The following is a 20408-nucleotide window of genomic DNA, read 5'->3' as shown; positions in this document are numbered from 1 at the left end:
AGTTCAGTCCCCTGTAATCCAGACAGAACCTGAGTTCTGGGGTGGTGCCCGGTGGGGCAGCTTTAGGTACCAGTACCACCGGACCAGGGACTGCTTGAAGGTTCAATTACTCCCAGCTACAGCATCTTAGTGACTTCACCATGGATGCTAGCCTTCACCTTATCCGACAAGCGGTAGGACTTGGACTTCACAAGTGGGCTGTCCCCTGTGTCCAAATCATGGGTACACAGATGAGTCCTTCCCGGGATAAGTGTGAACAGTGAAGCGTACTGCTCCAGAACCTGGCGGCAGTCTCTCCGCTGTTCGGGAGTTAGAGATCACTCCCTCTACCGACCCATCCTTTTCTTGGGACGTGAAAAGATCAGGGAGAGGTTCACTTTCCTCTTCCTCTGACCCATCAGTCACCATCATCAAAGTGACCTCTGATCTCTCTTGGTGGGGCTTAAGGCAGTTGACATGGAGCACCCGATGGGGCTGCCTAGGGGTCTTAAGATCCACCACATAGGTGACCTTGCCCTTCTTCTCAATCACCTCAAAGGGGCCTGACCAGCGCTAAGCTCTCCAGGCTCCATGACCCACACCTTCTGGCCAGGCTCCAGCTCCACCAGGTGAGCATTTTGGTCATACCACTCCTTCATGACCGTCTGGCTGGCTTCTAGGTTTTTGGAAGCTTGCTTCCACAACCTAGCCATTTGGCTACGAAAGGCCAGCATGTAGCTCACCACATCCGGGGGAAGTTTTCTGGAAGTCTTTTCCCATCCATCCTTCACCAGGCTGAGAAGTCCTCGAACAGGGTGCCCATACAACAGCTCGAAGGGTCTGAAGCCCACTCCCTTCTGCGGTACCTCCCTGTAGGAGAACAGCAAACAAGGCAGGAGGACGTCCCATTTCCTCCGCAGGCTCTCGGGCAGACTCCTGATCATGCCCTTCAAGGTTTTATTAAACCTCTCCACCAGACCATTGGTCTGAGGGTGATAAGGGGTGGAGAACTGGTAGGTGTCTTCACACTCCTTCCACATAGCCTGCATGTATGCCGACATGAAGTTGGCACCTCTGTCGGACACAACTTCCTTGGGGAAACCCATCCGGGTGAAAATCCCCATCAGGGCCCTTGCCACCGCAGGTGCAGTAATGGTCCTCAGAGGAATAGCCTCTGGGTACCGGGTGGCATGATCCACCAGAACCAGGATAAACCTGTGACCGGCAGAAGTTGGTGGATCCAATGGCCCAACAATGTCGATGCCCACCCTTTCAAAGGGGGTGCCAACGACAGGCAGTGGTTCCAGGGGAGCCTTCAGCTTCACCCCTGTTTTCCCACTAGCTTGGCAGGTGACACACGTTCTACAAAAAGTGTTGGACGTAATCCTCGCCTGAGGCCAGTAGAAGTGAGGGACAAGCCGAGCAAAGGTCTTGTCCTGTCCCAAGTGTCCTGCCAAGGGTATCTCATGAGCCAATTCCAAAAGGAAGGCTCGGTAACGCTGGGGAACCACCAAGGCCCGGGATGATCCATGCACCAGAGCCTTGGGTTCGCTATAGAGGAGACCATCTTCCCAATATATGTGGAAGTTCCCCGAGACGTTACCCGCTGCCTGGGCTTTGGCCTGCCGCCGTAAGCCCTCAAGGGTGGGGCACTCCTTCTGGGCCCGACAAAACTCCTCCCTGGTAGGTCCTCCCTCCACCTGCCATTCTGCAGGGTAGGTAAGCCCTCCAGGGAAGTCACATCCCCCTCTGTGGACTCTGGGACCACCTCAGTTGCCCCATCCATCTTACGAGGTGCAGATGCTGGGGCAGGCTTCCCCTGTCCCCGTTTACCCTTTTTGGCAGCTGGTTGGGCCTTTGTCCCAGGCTCCAACCTCTTTGAACTTCCCCTCCGGGCAGTCACAGACCGCGTGTTGGCACAAGTCCACACAGGCGACCCCAACATCTCCATATGAGCCTTGAACTCGACCTCCTTCCAGGCCGTATGTTCAAGTAATTTCCCAACAGACAGTCGACCGGCATGGCAGGGCTTACCGCAACTCGAAGAGGACCCGCAACCCCTTCCCACTCAAAGGGAATCTGAGCCACTGGATAGTGACCCTCTTGGTTGTCAGCCATCACAACCGGGTGGACAACGTTGGGAACCACCTGCTCTGGGGACACCAGTTGACTCCTTACCATAGTCATGCTGGCTCCTGTGTCCCTCAGAGCCTCCACCCTCTGGCCATTGATGGTGACCCATTGCCTGTAATTGGTAGTATTCGAGGGCACATGGAACCATCTCGCAGTCTCCCAGGGACACTAATGTTAGCCCTGCCCACTCACCTCCCCTATCTAGGGGCAACTCCTCCCCGAGCACTGCACTCGACACCCCAGGGGTCTTTCCTCCAGTGGGAGGGTGTGGTCTCTTGGGACACTTGGTATCCCCCTTGTAGTTCCCAATCTCGCCACACTCGTAGCAACGGACAACCCTAGGCTGCTGACCACGGTCAAGATAAGGGGATTTGTGGGGGCCAACCTTAGGAGGGAATCCTGATCCCTTTCCCTGTGAACTCTTTTGGGGGCCTTTAGGGAACTCCTTCTTTTGGTCTCCCCCGTCTTTCTTCTGGGGAGCGCCCGGTCCAGTCCTTTGGGAATCCTCCCAGTTCCTTTTGAAAACACCCGGGTACTAGCCCAGATGTCCGCCTCTTCCGCAAGCTTCCTAGGATTAGTCAGCTTGCTGTCCACCAGGTGTTGACGCAGCTCCGGAAAACTTTTCTCGAGGAGGTGCTCCCTCAAAAACAGGTTATACAACCCCTCGTAGTCTTTCACCTCACTGCCCTGCACCCAGCCCTCCAAAGCCTTTTTGGCGTAGTCCAGGAAGTCCACCCAGTTCTGGGTGGCCAGCTTTTGGCTACCCCGGAATCTCTGTCTGTACTTCTCAGGGGTCAGCCCAAACTTCCTAATCAAGGCGACACTCATGGTGGGGTAGTTGGTCTGCTCCCGTTGTTCTAGGGCTAAAAGGGCATCCCTCCCCACGGGAGGCATGTACCTGTACAGACCACCCCCCCACTGAGCTTCCGGGATCCCATGGGCTCGCAAGGAGACCTCATAGGCAGCCAACCACTTGGCGATGTCGTCTCCAACACCGTAGCTGGCAACTACATCCTTTGGTACGTGGGGTCTAGGCTCCCTGGGAACTTCTCTCTGTACGCTGCCACCAACAGGACTACTGGGGGTCCCTAAATGAAGGGCCTGGAGATCCAATTCTTTCAAATGGAGCTCATGAAGGAACCTCCGCTCTTCCCTCTCCTTCTCCAAGCGGGCTAATTCCATCCTGAATTGCCTCTCCTCCCTCTTGTCGGCTAAATCAGCAGCAGACAGGCATCCCCCTGAAGCGCTACTACTGGCCCTTGAAGGTACCCTGGGTCCTGCAACCATATTGCTGCTCTCAGGGGGGAAAAGTGATTCTGCCCCTTCCGTGGTGTCCGGTTCCGGTCCCTCCTCCTCCCGTTCCCCGCTATGGTGGGCCATCACCCAGGCTCTCAAGCTAGTCTGGAGCTTCACTTTCTTTGCTCCCTGCTTGAAAAATACCCCCCTCTCCTGGCAGAATTCCTTTAGCTGGGTTACAGTGTACTCCTCTAGCCTACCCAGCTCAAACTCCATCCTGCCAGGTGGGACCCTAAACAATGCGGAAAAGAACTCACAAGGTAAGAAGAACCTTCTTTAAAAAGAAAACCACACCACAGGACAGGAATAATTTTGGAAAATCCAAAGAATCCAATCAGGGAGACAACCTGGAGAAAACTCCAATAAAATCAAAAATCAGGTGTAGGGTGCATGGCGCACACTGAATTGCCGATGAGTGGACACAAGCACAAGCTCAGAATCCCACCGCTGAACACCAACTTGTTGGACCTAGAGACCTACGGTAGCTTGGCTCAGGTGGAAAGGCCTCGTTCCAGAGTAACATGTCGTGCTTGCGTCACACTCACCTCAGCACTCCAGTGGACCACCACTAAAAATGACACTACACCAAGAAATTAGAAAAGTTAGAAAAGCTTTATCTTTCCTTTTATCATGTTTTTCTTTTCTTTCCAATGAATTCAATCAGTTTTTATCTATATCACATTAGGGTCAAGACATTTCTTTTCTTTCAAATGAAATCAATCAGTTTTTATCTATATCACATTAGGGTCAAAACATTTCTTTGTGACTAGATTGGCAGTACATGAATGCCTTAGACATGGTATGGAATCAAGTGCGCCACCTGGTGGTCAAACACGGCACAGCAAATTCAATAGCACTTTAAAACAGGTCAATTAGCATAGCGCTGCACTTAGCCACTTAAAAGCGCTTTAAATATGACAGTACAACGAAGCCTGAAACATGGCCATTCATGACCCTGTATAACCTGGTACTTCTATGAAGCGCTACCCAGCCTATACCACTGGAGCGCTAAACATTAGGGTTTCTGTTGCGCTTGGGGCCATAGCGATGCGTCCGTACCTGGAGAGAGGCGATATTTCAGAGCCTCGAATTAGGGCCCTAGATTTTAGCCGTGGTGTTAGGTAGTCTCAGGCAGGGGTAAACAGTCCCCCCTATCTCCCCCAATAGGCCTCGATCATTCTGGCTGCCGTCTGCCGGTGTCAGGCCCTGTTCGTTGGGCCAGGGGGCCAAATGCTTGTCAGGGGATTTTCCCCCCCTAGGGGAGGGGCGTGCTCCGGGCTCCACGGGGGCCTCCCGCCCTCTTCCCCTGGGGGGTTACCTGGTTCTTCGGCCTCAGCGAGGCCCTTGTGAAGCTCGGCCCGAGTTCTTCAGTGGGAGGGGATCCCTCTTCCTCACGAGCCTCCCGGCGATGTCTGGGTCGAGGGCCTCCCCCGCAGTGATGGTCCAGCGAGGTGGTTGGGGATTAACGCGCGGGGCTCCCGGCCGGGCCAGACGTTGCCGGGGAGCTCCGCGGGGATCAGCGACGACTCCAGAGGGACTTCCTTCACGCTTCTCAGACCCTCACCTTCTCCACCAATAGCGCAGCGTCGGGGGCGGCATTTGGCAGTCCGCCCCCGTCAGGTGACTCGGGTTACTGGCTTCAGGCCTACGCGGCCTTCCTTGAACTCCGGCGGCCCTCTCCTCAAGGAGGGCCGCGTTGCTGAGGCTGCGATGGCAGCGGCGGGGCCCCGGTCTTCCCCGCGGGCCCCAAGGATGGCAGGGAACAGGCGACACGGCCCAGGGCCACAACAGTGAGTTATTCTTCGGGGCAACCCCACCAAGGGTGGCTAAAATTGAGGGGTGGCCTGCAGCTCGGGGGTGGCGATGTGCTCAGCGCCTAGCGCCCCCTTTTTCCTCACAGCAACGCCCTGGCTCAGGGCAGGTGGGTTGGAAGGTAGCAGGCCACACGCCAGTGGCAGAACCAGATAGGGAGGACCCAGGCAAAGTCAGAGAAGTAGAGGATAAGGTCGGGGATGGTTACTCTTTTCCTAGGTTCTCTTCAGGGGTCCTGGCTTAGGCAGGGAGCATAAAAGGTTGACGTGATCCCAGGGTCAGAGGCTGAAGGCAGGGCTAGGTCACGAGGTAGGGGGCAGTGTCAACCGAGGGGGGGGGGAAGCAGGCCCTAAGAACAGTCAGTTCCCCCCTCTAGCGCACCTACCTCCCCACTCAGGTGCCTTACTCCCGACTACCTCACTTCACACAAAATGGCCGACGCACCTCACCTCTATATATAGCCTGGGCCTTGACTATCTGGAGTGGCACAGAAGGTTCTGGAACCCCTCATGCCAGCCCATGGCCCAGGCTCTGAGGTGACAGTTTAGGCCACCATTTTGTGGAGGAGCTCTCTCTCCCTCCATTTTAGGGAAGCACCTTGCGCCACATTATCAATTAGTGATAATGGGGCACCCAAAGCCTCTAAGTCAACACCAAAAAAACTAGTGGACAGGAAAAATTAGAGGGAAAAGGAAGAAAAATGAGGAGGGGACAGCCAAAGGGCTGGCAGGTCTAACACCTCTCCTCCCCCCCATCGAAGTAACTCGGCATGACAGTCCATTGGGGATGGGGGTCTGGTTGATTTCCAGCGGGTGGTCACCGTACGTTTGGCCAGAAGAAGCGCAAGATGAACAAAACGCGAGGAGGGGTTTCCTTTCTTGGCGCGGGGGCCCAATCCCAGGATGCAATATTCTAAGGAGTCATATGGGCGGGACGGGACCACCGCCTCAAGAGTGACACAAACCTTTTCCCAGTAATGACCCAGTTTGGGACATGACCATAGCATTTGTAGTAAGCCCGTCTGTGACGCTCGGCATCGCTGGCATTCATCCGTTGTGCCCGGAAACATAGCTTGTAGGCGCCGTGGGGTCAGGTACGCTCTATGGAGCACCATTAGCTGTATGAATTTTAATTTAGGGTTCCTCGATACCTTTTCAGGGAATTCCAGGATCCTGCTCCATTCTTCGTCCGAAAACGGGCGACCGACATCCCCCTCCCATTTGTTTTGCATTGTCAGTAAAGAGAGCTTTTTCTCGCTCCTGATCCCAAGGGTCAGCCACTTTACTAGCCGGGCACCATTGCCCATCATGTACTGCATTGTGAGAAGTGCGTTCATGGGTCCCCATGTGGTGCGAATGTAGTGGGTTACGTGAGTGTGCAGGAGAAACAATGTGGCAGGCGTGCCATGCGTCTGCATGAATTCCGCATGTGACATTAAAATGCCATCCTGGAAAACATCCCCCATCGTCATAACACCGGACTCTGACCATGCCCGAATCGCGCGGTTGGAGAGCGTGCCCGGTCTAGTAGGTACACCAAGTAAAGGTATAGTAGGGGCATACGGTATTGTTTTGCTAATATATCTCAGAGCGCTGCGCCAGGAACCGACCGCCAACCGAAGTAAGTGCGGTAAGGCTGGTGATATGGGAGCATGGGGCAATAGTAGCCTGTGAATAAGTCCTTTATTTTTGTCCTGTCCGTCAATTCCAGCTTGTGTAGGTTCCGCCCCGCTAACCAGTACGCAAGCCACTGTAGGTGACATGCAGAGCTGTATGCCCTCAGATCCGGGACCCCCATGCCACCCTGGGTGGTAGATAATTGCAGTTTTGCTAGACTAATACGACGTCATCCCGCGCCCCAAATGAGGTCTGTCAAAAGGGTATTCATTAGCTTAAAGGTCTTTGTGGATATAGGCAGCGGGAGAATGGTAAAAAAATATATTAACCGTGGTAACATTACCATTTTCGTAATGGCTACTCTGCCAGCTATTGACAAAGGTAAGGAGATCCAAAACTGAAGCTGAGACTTAAGCGCCATGAGTGCTCTAGCCAGGTTTTCGTCGAGCAGGTCCTGGGTGTTACGGTAAATATGTATGCCCAGATATTTGAAGGTAACAGACGCGGTTTGGAATTCCCAAGGGGCGAACTGTACAGGTCCCTCCTCCCGCTCAGCGCCGAAGTTATATGCGTGGGACTTAGATTCATTAATGGTAAGGCCTGATATTGCGCTGAAGGCATAGAATATTTCTGGTATAGGGTCTAGTTCGGTACTCAGGTCCTTCAGGTAGAGAATGATATAATCTGCGTAGGCAGAGACAATGTGGGTCGCAGTGCCACGGATCACACCCCGAGGGGATGCAACAGCACGAAGCTTGTGCAGTAGGGGCTCCAGTGCTACAATAAACAACAAAGGGATAAGAGGCAGCCCTGCCGCATCTCCCGGGCAACCACATATAGGCCTGAAATATGACAGCCGGTACGGGCCCGTGCAGTAGGGTTGATGTACAACAAACGCACCCATGCTAGGTATGTCTGCGGTATGCCGTAGTGTAATCCCATCTTAGTGAGTCGAACGCTTGTCTAAGGTCTAGGGAGATGCAGCACTCTTTGCTGCTCAAGGGGTGCATTCCCATCATAATCTGATGCAAGCGCCTGATATTAAGGGCCATGGTGCTGCCTGGCACAAAGCCGCCCTGGTCCGGGTGTATGAGTAGGGGGATAAATTGGTTAAGTCGGGTGGCCAAGAGGCGGCTGAGGATTTTGTAGTCTGTATTAAGAAGGGACAAGGGTCTGTAATTGTGTATGTGCAGCACGTTTCTGTCTGGTTTCAGCAACGAGACCACCAGTGCCTGTAATGTGGTGTGCGGTAAGCCGTTGCCTGTGAGAGATTCTTGGTAAAGGGTTTCCAGATGGGGCACCAGGAGGTCAGCAAACGTGACGTAAAACTCAGCCGGGATCCCATCATTCCCAGGGGTCTTATTACGCGGCAAGGCCTTAATGGCGTGCCGGATTTCCGTGCCTGTTATGGGGCGCGCCAGGTCATCTTGTTGATCCTGTGTGAGTTGGGTCATACAGATACCATCAAAAAATTTGTCAAAAGGGGCCGTGGTCTGCGGTGTAGGAGGGGCGAAAAGGAGTGCATACTAGTCTCTGAATGTAATGTTGATGTCCATTTGTGTGTTGACCTCTTCTCCAGCGCTGTTAACTATGTGCGTAATTGGGGTGGGAGCAGGGGCGTTACGTACCAAGCGCGCTAGCAGTGGTCCGGATTTGTCTGCTTGCGAGTGTTGCATTTGGGTATACAGTCAGTAGTCCACTACTCTAAGCTCCTCTAATAGTTCAGCATATTGTATATTGGCCTCGCGCAGTTGCGTGAGTTGGTCGCATGTTCCTGCCGCCTCCCCTCCCAGCACGGTCAGGTCGTCCTCTATTTTCTTGAGTCTGTCAATGATCGCCTGCCTTACCCCAACTCTAGTACTAATGGCCACTCCCCGCACTGTTGTCTTGAAAGCGTCCCATTCTATCTGCCGGGAGCTAGCAGTACCCACATTCACCTCAAAATATTGTTTTATCGTCTCTGTCAAGGCCGCCCGGAAAACCTGGTCTTCTAACATGTCTGGCTGCAATCTCCATGTGGGGATCGGTGTCGGTATCTTACCCCATTGTATCTGTAGCTCCACCGGATTGTGATCCGACAGTGTTTTCCCAATGTGGAGTGCCAATGTGACGGAGTCCAACAATGTGGTGGAGCATAGAAAACGGTCTATTCGAGTGTGCAAGCCGTGCGGTGGGGAGTAAAATGTGTATTCCCTGTGTCCCTTGTGTTTTGCTCTCCAGGCATCCCTCAGTTCCCATCCCTGTGCCCATCCATAAAGTCCTTCCGCTTGTCTCCTGCTCTCAGTAGCGTGTAGTGGAGGGTGGGATCTATCCAAGGCAATATCTAACACAGCGTTAACATCCCCGCCCAGTATCCATTGGTAACCGGCCCAGTCAGTTAAAACTGCACTAAGTGCAGCCAGGTATTTGCCTTGTTCAGTGTTGGGCGCATATTTACAACCCAGCACCACATGTCTCCAATCTAGCAAACCATGCAGTCGAACATATCTACCGTTACTATCTATGTTTTGTTGCAACATTGTGAATGGCACTGTATTCCTCATCCATAGCGCCGCCCACCTTGAGAAAGCTGAATAATGAGTGGCAAATAATTGTCCCCGCCATTTCCTTTGTAACTTTGTCACTTCATGCCCAGTAAGGTGCGTTTCCTTTAAACATGCAATGGAGATTCTCCATCTATTAATTTGCGCCAAGACTCTGTGCCTCTTGTGGATAGGGCCCAGTCCGCGCACATTCCATGTACAAAGAGTATATGTATTAGGTGATGCCGCCATAGGAACAACTTCTTGTATGGGTAGAACCCGCTACAGAGGCCCTGCTATAACATGTACAGAGGGATCTGAGCACATAACCCCCCAATAACATCCCAACACTAGGTTCCCCTTGTAAAACTATAGAGGACCAAACCAGTACCATTAGCCCAACATGGGCAACACTAGTTAAAAAAAAACACGCAGTCGCTCGGGGGGTGAAGGCCATACTTGCACTAAAACAAACAACCCTACATAACAGTAGAATTGTGCCCCAGGAAGCTCATGCAACCAGGGCCGTATCAGCAAGTCTTAACATCATGAATCCACATCATGCACTGTTGCATACTATACCGCTGCAGGGCACCCCATCAAAGTCAAAAGTAATTCGCCATCTGCGCTGTGATCGAGGGAAATAGTGGTTGGCTGGTATCCGACTCCGAGCATATTGTGTTAGTGTCTGATATATGTTCCACTTGGTGACTCTCTGAGCATCAAGCGCCGCCAGGGTGGCCGCCGTGAGTAGCGCATTTTCTTGGCTGGTGCCGATTTGCTCCAACGTTGGTGCTGTTTTCGAGGAGAGACTCCCAAGGCTACGGCCAGACCCATGTATGCCTGGATCCTGCTGTGTCGCAGCGGTGCTGGAATGATTCTGCAGGAGCAGGTCCTGAGAGAGATCCAGTGTGAGAGTGACTTCGACCCATTCCGCTGCTTCTTCGGGAGTTTCAAAAAATTATGATTTTTGATTATAGATCACCTTTAGGCGTGCCGGGAAGAGCAGGGCATACTTCAGGTTGTGGTCGCGCAATCTTTTCTTTACCTCTAGGAACGTCGCTCGTGACCTCTGGACCGTTGGGGTGAAATCTGGGTAGATTGAGAGAGTTCTATTTTCAAATTTCACTGGCGCATTCTCCCGGGCAGCCTTCAAAACGGTGTCACGATCTTTGTAATTAAGAATGCGTGCTATCAGCGGGCGGGGGACCGCACCCAGTCTGGGTTGCACTCGGTGCGCTCTCTCCACACTGTAAAGAGGTGTAAGTCCCGTCGTGGCAACCTTATCCCTGAGCCAGTCTTCCACAAACTGCGTGGGATCAGACCCCTCGCTGCATGCCAGAATCCCCAAAATGCACACATTGTTGCGACGGGACATCCCCTCAGCGTCTTCCACCCTGTCTTGCAGTCCCCGGAGCTGGTGCCTCTTCGGATTCCAATGCGTCTCTGCTCCAGATTGCTCAGACGCCAGGGGATGGCAGGTCGTTGCTCCAGGTCGTATATATGGTTGATATTGTCCTCTCTAGCTGGATGCGACAAGGGTCAACAGCGCAGATCGCACCCAACAGTGCAGAAGGGCCAGAACAGCACTAAACAGTATGTCCGGGTGGCAGACCACCTACGGCAGAGTCAGCAGCTACAACAGGTATGGCAGCGGGGGAGAAGCCATGAATATTGTAGTGTACTACCTACAGCGGTATGTGACGCCCTCCCCACCTCAGGTCCTACGCCTCCTCGAGTTAGCGACTCCGCTCTTTCGTTGGAGCAGTGTGGCGTACTGTTGCAATCTCTCTTAGAGGCGTTAGGGATGCATTTCACTGCGGCGCCGCCACCCCCAAGGCGCAAAGTGACGCGTTTCGGGTCCCAGATAGTAGCACCTGCGTGCTCGAGGATAATCCAGCACGGAGCTCTGGCGGGAAATCAGCAATGTGCCAGCTCTTTCTCCGGGTTCACAGCGCTCACGAAGGTGTGCCCAGCCACCGCGCTGCCACGCACTCTCTATGCCCCTGGGGGGACACACATAGCTTCCCGGGCCAGGTCCCGTCAGTCCTCGCCAGTGTAAGGCGGGGGTGAATCAAAGGGAATCGCTGGTTATACTTCCAGGTCGCAGCGGAGTCCCCTCAGGTTAGCCAATCAGGTCCCAGGCTATGTACCGGCCCCAGTCGCTCCGGCCCCGCAGTCAACCACCTTAGTAGGGTGCTCTCCTGAGCGCACGCCGCAGGCAGAGGGGGGAAGAATCGCTAGTGGTCACACACATACCCCATCATATTCATTGTGTAGTCGACCGCTGTTGATTAACTCAGCGTTGCGGAAAGAAGGTGCCGCCGGGCGCCATCTTCGATCGTGTCTCCGTTGTAGCAGATACGCAGCGGTATTGATGTCCCCGCCGGAGGGAAAAGGCGGAAAAGCCCCGGGCAGTACAGCAAACAGCACCGGTCTCCTCACTCTGCTTTTCATTAAAATACACTCGTTGCCCCCAGATTAGCTGTAGTCAGGGCGCCCAATCTCCATGCACAGGCGGCTGGTTTGTGGCTCCGCCCCGTGCTCTCCGCCTCCGATGGCCGCCCAGAGCTCCTGGCCAATTTCACGGATTTTTCTGGCAGATAGAAGCTCGTCCAGCCGCCGTTATACTCCTGTGGTGTTCCGCCGCTTGTGGTGTCGAAATCAGACAACGATGTGCCAGTATTGACAGGATAATTTGCAAAGTGTCGGGGCTGGGGACGGAACTCTCTCAGCTCACGTCGTCCACGCCCGGCAGTCGGCCATGCCCCCCCAACATTTCGCACTATGAAGGACCCTCACTAACCATAAAGTATTTACTTTTTTTGTGTGTAGTTATCATGTTGATTTATTTAACATTTTAAATCATACACTCATAATTTCATTAATCGTTGTCAGAAATGCATGTAAAGAATTTGATAGACAAGAAAGAAATAACAATCATGTGGATTAATCTAAAGATAAAAATACATAACATATATACCATTATTGCGAAACCATATGTGCAAAATAAACAGTATGGGCCCGATTCACAGAACTAACTTAAGACAAAATCCTAAACTTACTACCATTTTGGTATTCACAGAAGGCACTTACTCATTTTGGTATTCACAGAAGGCACTTACTCATTTTGATATTCACAGAAGTTAGGAGTCCTAACTTTAGGACTCCTAAATGCCTTCTGTGAATACCGAAAGTCTTAAAATTAGTATTTTTCTCAGTTTAGTAGTAGTATAGTTAGGACTCCTAACTTTAGGACTCCTAAATGCCTTCTGTGAATACCGAAAGTCTTGAAATTAGGATTTTTCTCAATTTAGTAGTCCTAAGTTTAGGACTCCTAACTTTAGGACTCCTAAATGCCTTCTGTGAATACCGAAAGTCTTAAAGTTAGGATTTTTCTCAGTTTAGTAGTAGTATAGTTAGGACTCCTAACTTTAGGACTCCTAAATGCCTTCTGTGAATACCGAAAGTCTTAAAATTAGGATTTTTCTCAATTTAGTAGTCCTAAGTTTAGGACTCCTAACTTTAGGACTCCTAAATGCCTTCTGTGAATACCGAAAGTCTTAAAACTAGGCTTTTCTCAGTTTAGTAGTAGTATAGTTAGGACTCCTAACTTTAGGACTCCTAAATGCCTTCTGTGAATACCGAAAGTCTTAAAATTAGGATTTTTCTCAATTTAGTAGTCCTAAATTTAGGACTCCTAAATGCCTTCTGTGAATACCGAAAGCCTTAAAATTAGGATTTTTCTCAGTTTAGTAGTTGTAAAGTTAGGAGTCCTAATCTTAGGACTCCTAAACTGAGAAAAATCCTAATTTTAAGGCTTTCGGTATTCACAGAAGGCATTTAGGAGTCCTAAACTTAGGAGTCCTAACTTCTGTGAATACCAAAATGAGTAAGTGCCTTCTGTGAATACCAAAATGGTAGTAAGTTTAGGATTTAGTCTTAAGTTAGTTCTGTGAATCGGGCCCTTGGTTCCTTACTCAAATACTCGAGTTGGGACACATTCATTATTCAATGTTGAGATATTAATATGAATTATATAAATAGTTCAATTAATGTGGTTCTCTCTCTGAGTCTACTCTAATGGTGTCCCATTGTTTTTTAGGTGTCTTCTAATCACTTTTTAATGACCACTGAGCATGCTGGTCCTGAGGAGATAGATGGGTGCCGTTCCCCTCACATGTTAGAACAACCTCCACATATGAAGTAGTCTTTTAATGGTGACTCAATTCAGCACTCTCACCTTTCTCAACCTTTCTCAAGCAATGTCATGTTCAATGTTGGAGGAGCATCGTCCCACTGGCTCAGAGCAAGCAGCTGAAAAATGAAACAATATTTTATCATTGTTTTATTTTTCACCTGCTGGATGAGCCAGAGTGCGTAGGGAGAGGTGGGTCTGGGGCCATGGGAGGGAGGAGGAGGACTGGTTGATGCATTTCTAAGGGCGCATGTGTGTTTGGCCAGCCGTCTTAGACCGGCCAAACATGCATGCGCATGTAGGTTTCTCCACCCAGCTGTATTGAACAGCCAGGTTAGAGAAACAGCACAGACTCCCTGTGCCTGAGCAGAGCGTCAAACCAGCCCCCTCAGGCCAATACCCATGCTGCTCACATAGGATGAGAGCAGCATGGGGATTGCACAGCGAGCAGGAAGAAGAACACTGAGGTGCGGCGTGATAGGCGGCTAGCAGCTTCATGTGAGACTTTGTTTTTTAAAAAATATTACCCTCCCTGCCTTCACCCACCTGTGCTCCCCCCTGGCCCCCTTTGCCAGCCCACTGCTTTTTGTTTGTGGAGGCCACCACTGGTCATGTTTACTCTGTGCCACAAACATTGATAAAGGACAACTACAAACTTAAACATTAGACTAAAGACAGATGTCACGGCTACTCTGTCTTCTAAATCGACAAAATTATTTCTTGTTCCCCTGTCCCACTTACACAGAGTAATTTCATCAATACAAATGTTGATGTGATTGTAAAATGGATGTTAAGCTCAAACATTCAATACAAAAATCAAAGCAGAAATTGCAATTATTATGGACCGGTGCTCCTCCCCTTAGCAATGGAGCACGCCGGCCATGTCAGACAGGAGAGCTGAGAGCTCGTACGCCGAGCAGTCCTAACATGGGAAATGCGAGCAGTGAGCAGGAACACTAAGGGCGGCTCGCAGCTCGCTGGTGTACGGAAAAACTCTTTTGGCGAGTCTGGACTCTGGCGAAAGGTCCAGTAAATTTTCAGCAAACGGAGCAGCGAGAGGCGGGATCCTGGACGTTGAATGCCGGGTGCTCATCTCAAGGTCTTCAACGGAACCGCTTTCACGCGGAGTACGGAGCGCGAGTGATTCAGAGGGGCAGCTGCCATTCTCTATGTTAAGGAGAGGAGGAGGTGAGGTGGCAAAGTGGCAATAGCTGATTGATTTAAGCAGGTGAGCTGCATTTGTGAGCAACGGAGATGGGGCAAGCGCCAAAACAGTGTTATATTGCAATAGTGCTGCAGGAGAATCAGGAGTATAGAAACAAAGTGTCTGTACGCTGCTTCTTGGTAGACACTTGTTCTCAACCTAAAAACTGAGAAAACACTAAGATGAGGAAGCAGCTAAAACGTGCAGCTGCGGCTGCCAAAACGGATGCCGTGGTGTTGGCCAAGGCTAAAAAATGCATAGTTCAAGCTAGACTTAACCAGCCATCAGCCAAAATGGGCAATAAAACGCTTCGAGGGGAGATGAGTTCTAGCCCTGAAAGTTCGGAGACAGATGCCTCAGATTTACAGCATGGACTGGAAGACCCTAACAAGGCAAGTATGATCGAGGGTTTAGAATTGGAGAGGAAAGACAAGGAACAGGACACAACGTTAGGGGCTCTTTCAGGCCGGAAAAAACAAGAGTTGAAAAATTCCAGAGACTACTCTTTTTGTAAAAAAGAACATTTTACCTTTTACTGCTCAAGTACTCATCAAGCCAAGGCTTGCTAGGGGAGCCAACACTTGAGCCATTAGGTAATACAACATTGTGCTCTAACACACTATACTCACCATTAATGTCTATGTCACCTTCGCCGTCTTCACTGCCTCTCTCTGGTGTTTCAGTTCAGGTTGTGAGACCAGGAGAGATATTGACTGAAGAAGTCGGCCCCGCTCTCCCTCAAACTAGTCCAATGGTTGTAGCAGCCCGGCTCCCATACTTCTCCACCAGGGAAATTTCAATACAATATCGGCTTCAGGGCAGTCTTCAGGCCCAGGAAACTTTACCAGCACTGGCTAAAGATAAGCCTCAAGAGAAGGGCAGCTAGGAGCTACCAGACTTGCCAGCGCAAAAAGATAAATGTGGGATGCAGCCAAAACCCGAAGAATCTGAGTCCATAACCCAAAATGAGATGGCTATCATGCACCAGATCGATATTAAAATGATGCTGTATTTAATACTAGAAGAGATTCAAGATATGAAGAAATCTCAAGAAATTGAGATAGCAGCACTTCACCTCCGTTTGGCGAAACTAGAAGAGGCAGTTGCGAGCTTTCCCATCAGAATCCAAGAAGCTGAATCGAGGATATCCCAACTAGAGGACCAAATGAATGCCATGCTTCAGCAAGTAAACTCGGCGGCACAGGATAAAATAATCATGGAGAACAAAATTGAAGAACTTGAAAACCATTTTTGCCGTTCAAACCTGCGGATTGTCGGGGTCCCGGAGGGGTGCGAAGGAGTCAATGCGCATCAATGAGTGGAGACATTCATCAAGCAAAAGGTGATCCCTGAGTTTTCTGGAGATCTAACATGAAGTTCCCCCGCACAATATTAGTCAACTTTGCGGACTATCGGATTAAGGAGAAAATTTTGACTAAGACAATCCAGCTGAGACAATTCGATATTAATGATGTGACTACATGCAAAAAACATTCAGACATGTCTGTAGTGGCTGCACAGAGGCCCAAGAAGTTCAGAAAACTTTTGTATCTTTTTAAAGCTCAAGGGGCGCAAGCCTCCATTGCGCATCAATCCAAACTCAAAGTTCTTGTGCAGGGGAAGTTCAACATGTTTACACGAATTTAGGAGGCTCAGGATTTACTTAAAGTAATCTCAGTTGTGAAGTAATTCTGATTTTGCTCTCTTCTCTCATTTCTTCTTTTTTCTTTTGTCTCTGGATGATTTTGTTTTTGTTCGGGGGATAGCTTCATTCGAGGGGGGGCAGGTAACTTATGGTGCACCATTGAGTCTAGAAGGGGGGGGTGAAATGCGGATAGTGGGGGAGGCCACATTTACAGGGGGAGGGTGAGGTCATGGGGTGGGAGCCCATGGGGTGCTGGGAAGGAGGAAGGGTGAAATAAATTAAAAAAGAGCAGTAGCATACAGGTTAGAAAAATACAGAATAGAAAAGGCAATGTTAAGATCTTTTTTCCATAACGGGAATATGAATACAACTAGTTGATGTTATATTATATCATTGAACATCAATGGTATACTGAATAGACAAAAATATGGCGGGACATTAAAACCTCAAATTCTTTTCATGAAAGAAACCAACTTGAACATGAACTCACCAAAACTCTTTATCCCAGGCATGTTTTCCAGAGCCTTTTTTGCTTCAGTTGGGTTCGCGATGAGAGGGGTCGCAATGTATTTTTCTAGAGAAATTGATTGGGAATTTGTACAAGAAAAACAAGATCCCTAGGGTAAATGGATTTGGATTAAGGTCACAATTAATGGGAGTATCTTACATTTTATCAATTATTATGGGCCCATTAGGGACAATATATCTACATTATCAACAATACATAGGTTCCTTATTGGGGTGTCTGGTCAAATTATTCTAGGTGGAGACTTTAATTTTATACAAGACCTAAGAACAGATACCTCAAACAGGAATAAGAAACAGTTAAAGCCCAAGACGAAAAACGTTTTCGATGCCTTGACTTGGGATCTGCAGTTAATTGATGCTTGGCGTAGGATTAATCAGGCTGCTCGGGAATACACTTGCTATTCTCGCCAATTTCACACCGTCTCACGTATGGATTTCTTGTTGATATCACGATCTCTGGGACTCACTGCTGCAGAAATTGGAGCAAATCCCTTTTCATATCACTTCTATGTTCAAATTGATTTAGAAGTTGGGTATGGGAGGAGATGGAGGTCTATGTGGTAGATGGACCACCTCCTCCTCCAGGACCCTCTCTGGCTTGAGAGTTTCAAGGACTGCATTCTAGATTTTCTTTATATGGATGAAGGGTCAGCTGAAATATTCTCAGTTTGGGGTGGTTTTAAAGCCGTGGCCCGGGGTCAAATGATTGCAGTACCTGCAGGAAAGGCAAGAAAACATTTAGATAAAATTGCAGAACTCCAGTTATCTCTTCAAACTGCCTCCAGATTTTGTAATTCTCCAACATGGAGTCAGTGGGAAGAAGCAAAGAAGACATTGAGAGATTATTTTATTCTCAAGGAAATTAATAGCTCTCAGACCTATTTACAAAAGGTCCATGAAGAAAGTCAAATGGTTGGGAAAATGTTAGCTTGGTCAACAAAAGCAAGTCAGCAATCGGCTTGTATTTTGGAGATAATAGACCCTAAGTCTAACACAGCAGTAACTGAGATTACCTGGGTCTTTGTTGAACATTATCAACAACTATACACCACAAAATACATTATTAGTCCTGAAGCGATTCATGAATACAGAAATAGAACTTCCCAGGGTATCTTTGAATTCAGCTGCCCAGCTACAAAATGAAATAGCAACATCAGAGATTCTGGCAGTTATAAAGTCCATGACTGGGGCAAAAGCCTGTGGGGAAGAAGGACTACCCATCGAATTTTATACAATTTTTGCTAAAGAGCTGGCACCATTTCTTAAGAAATTATTTAACCATATAAAAACTGGAAGTGCTGTTCCAGCAGAGTTTAAGAGGGCAATCGTAGTTAGTTTTACAAAAAAAGGTAAGGAACCAAACAACGTGAACTCATACAGACCCATCAGTCTCTTAAAAGCTGAGTATAAGATCTTGATGAAGATACGGGCACTGTGATTTACCCCTTTGGCTCAGGAAGTAATCCATGTCGACCAAACGGGGTTTGTCGTGGGACGGACCATGTCATCTAATACTGGGTACCTGATTCAAGCACTAGATTATTTTAATGTAACCAAGACACCAGCCTAAAGTTAACTGGGATGCTTTATTTTTTGGGCTCGAACGATTTGGTGTCCCGGTTCAAGTTATTTTCATGTTACAAAATATCTATTGGGGAGCTCAGTTGCAGCTAGTAATTAATGGCAATCAAGTAGGGTCAATGGATATCAATCGGGGACCAGGCAAGGCTGCCCCTTATCACCTTTATTGTTTACCTTTTTTATAGAACCCCCAGCAATTAAAGAAGGAGAAATATGAATGTTCAAGCCCCGATTCCAGGTATGGCAAAATTAAAGGTATTTGCTGATGATGCCATTTTGTATCTATGCCCCAAAAAGTCAAATATAGACCAGGCCATGGTCGAATTTAGACAATCCGAACTAATTGGGGGATATACAATTAATCCAATAAAAACAGAGTTTATAATATTAAATACTGGAACTGAGTTTCTGCCACACAATCTAAAACAGCAGGCTCTTAAAAGTGATCTCATACGTTATCTTGTGATCTTCGTTACAGGGCAATATAGCCAGCTCATTAAATTGAATTATGAGGCTACTAGTATCAAAATACAGAAGTTATTGGAAAAATGGGCAAGTCTCCTGTTAACTTTGATAGGTCGAGTAGCGCTCATTAAGATGTCCATATTACCCCTATTAATTTTTCTTTTTTCTAATATCACCATCAAGATTAATGCTAGCTATTTTAAAGGGCTCGACTCTATGATTAGATCATGTATCTGGAATAAAAAGGTCTCTAAAGTTAAACGTTCAGATTTACAATTAGATATACACTCAGGTGGTTTAGCATTACCCCATATCCGTACATATTACGAGTCAGCATTTCTGTATTATGCAGCTTGTTTATTGTCTAATGCAAGATGTATAGATAATTTTTTCATAAATAAAATGATCCAAGAAGCGGGAACCCAAATCCCCACTTTTCTTAAAAGTTCTAAACTCCTCAAAAAACCCAGGTACAAAAAGCTTTTGGATTTTTCGAGTAGATTACAGTTTGTTTTTTAAACAGAGCAGTTTTTCAGGCTTTTTTAATTTAAAGCTAAATGAATGTAGAGACTTGGGTCTTCATATCCACTCCACCTATTTTAGAACTTGGCAGGATCTTGGTCTAGGTGTATTCAATCAGTCAATCCTTTGTTTTTTGAATGTTTACAAATGGTTCACTTCCTAAACAAATACAAGTTAATACTGAGTTGTTCCTCCTCAAAGGCAGCTACCGTTCTGTACTCCGTAAATATGAGAGGGGTGGGAAACTGGTATCGTCTGATACAAACCCAAAATGAATCTCTTTTGGTGGAAAAGTTTCTGGAGAAAGTTGCTTAGGAAACCTTATGCTCTTTTTCCAGTCAAGAATGGCAAATTATATCAGCTACTAGAAATAAGATCCTCAGAGCTGCTAATTAAAAGAGAATGGCCTTTCTCTCACACTGGATGGCCTATTATACTCCTAAGGCCCTAAATAGAATTTACCCTGAGGTTGAAAATAGGTGTTTTCGCTGTCTCACCCCAACTGAAGGGGGATGGAGGCACATATTTTTTACCTGTCCAAAACTGGGGGTGTTGTGGGAAAATAATTTTGGGCATTTTATTCGGGCAATTCAGAAACCTTATGTCCCAATAGCGGAAGCATCCCTCTTTGGTATAACAAGTCGGAAAGTTACACTACTTAAAACAGAGGGCTGTTTTTTAGCTACCTCAATTATGGTGGCCTGTTCCCTAATTTTACAAAACTGGAGATCGCTCGAAGCACCTTTGTATGAGAAATGGCTTAATAAGATGAAGCGTACAAAAAAATTAGAAGAAGCTTACGCAAAACCAGTGAGGGCAATTAAAAAATTCTCTCTTACTTGGAAATATTTTGCTGACTCAGAAACTTGAGTTTTGTTTATTAATGGATGATAAAGCAAATTCGATT

Source organism: Triturus cristatus, chromosome 2_2 (assembly GCF_964204655.1).
Source record: "Triturus cristatus chromosome 2_2, aTriCri1.1, whole genome shotgun sequence".
NCBI lineage: Eukaryota > Metazoa > Chordata > Amphibia > Caudata > Salamandridae > Triturus > Triturus cristatus.
The sequence above is the reverse complement of the archived record's forward strand: the minus strand, read 5'-3'. Positions refer to the sequence as shown.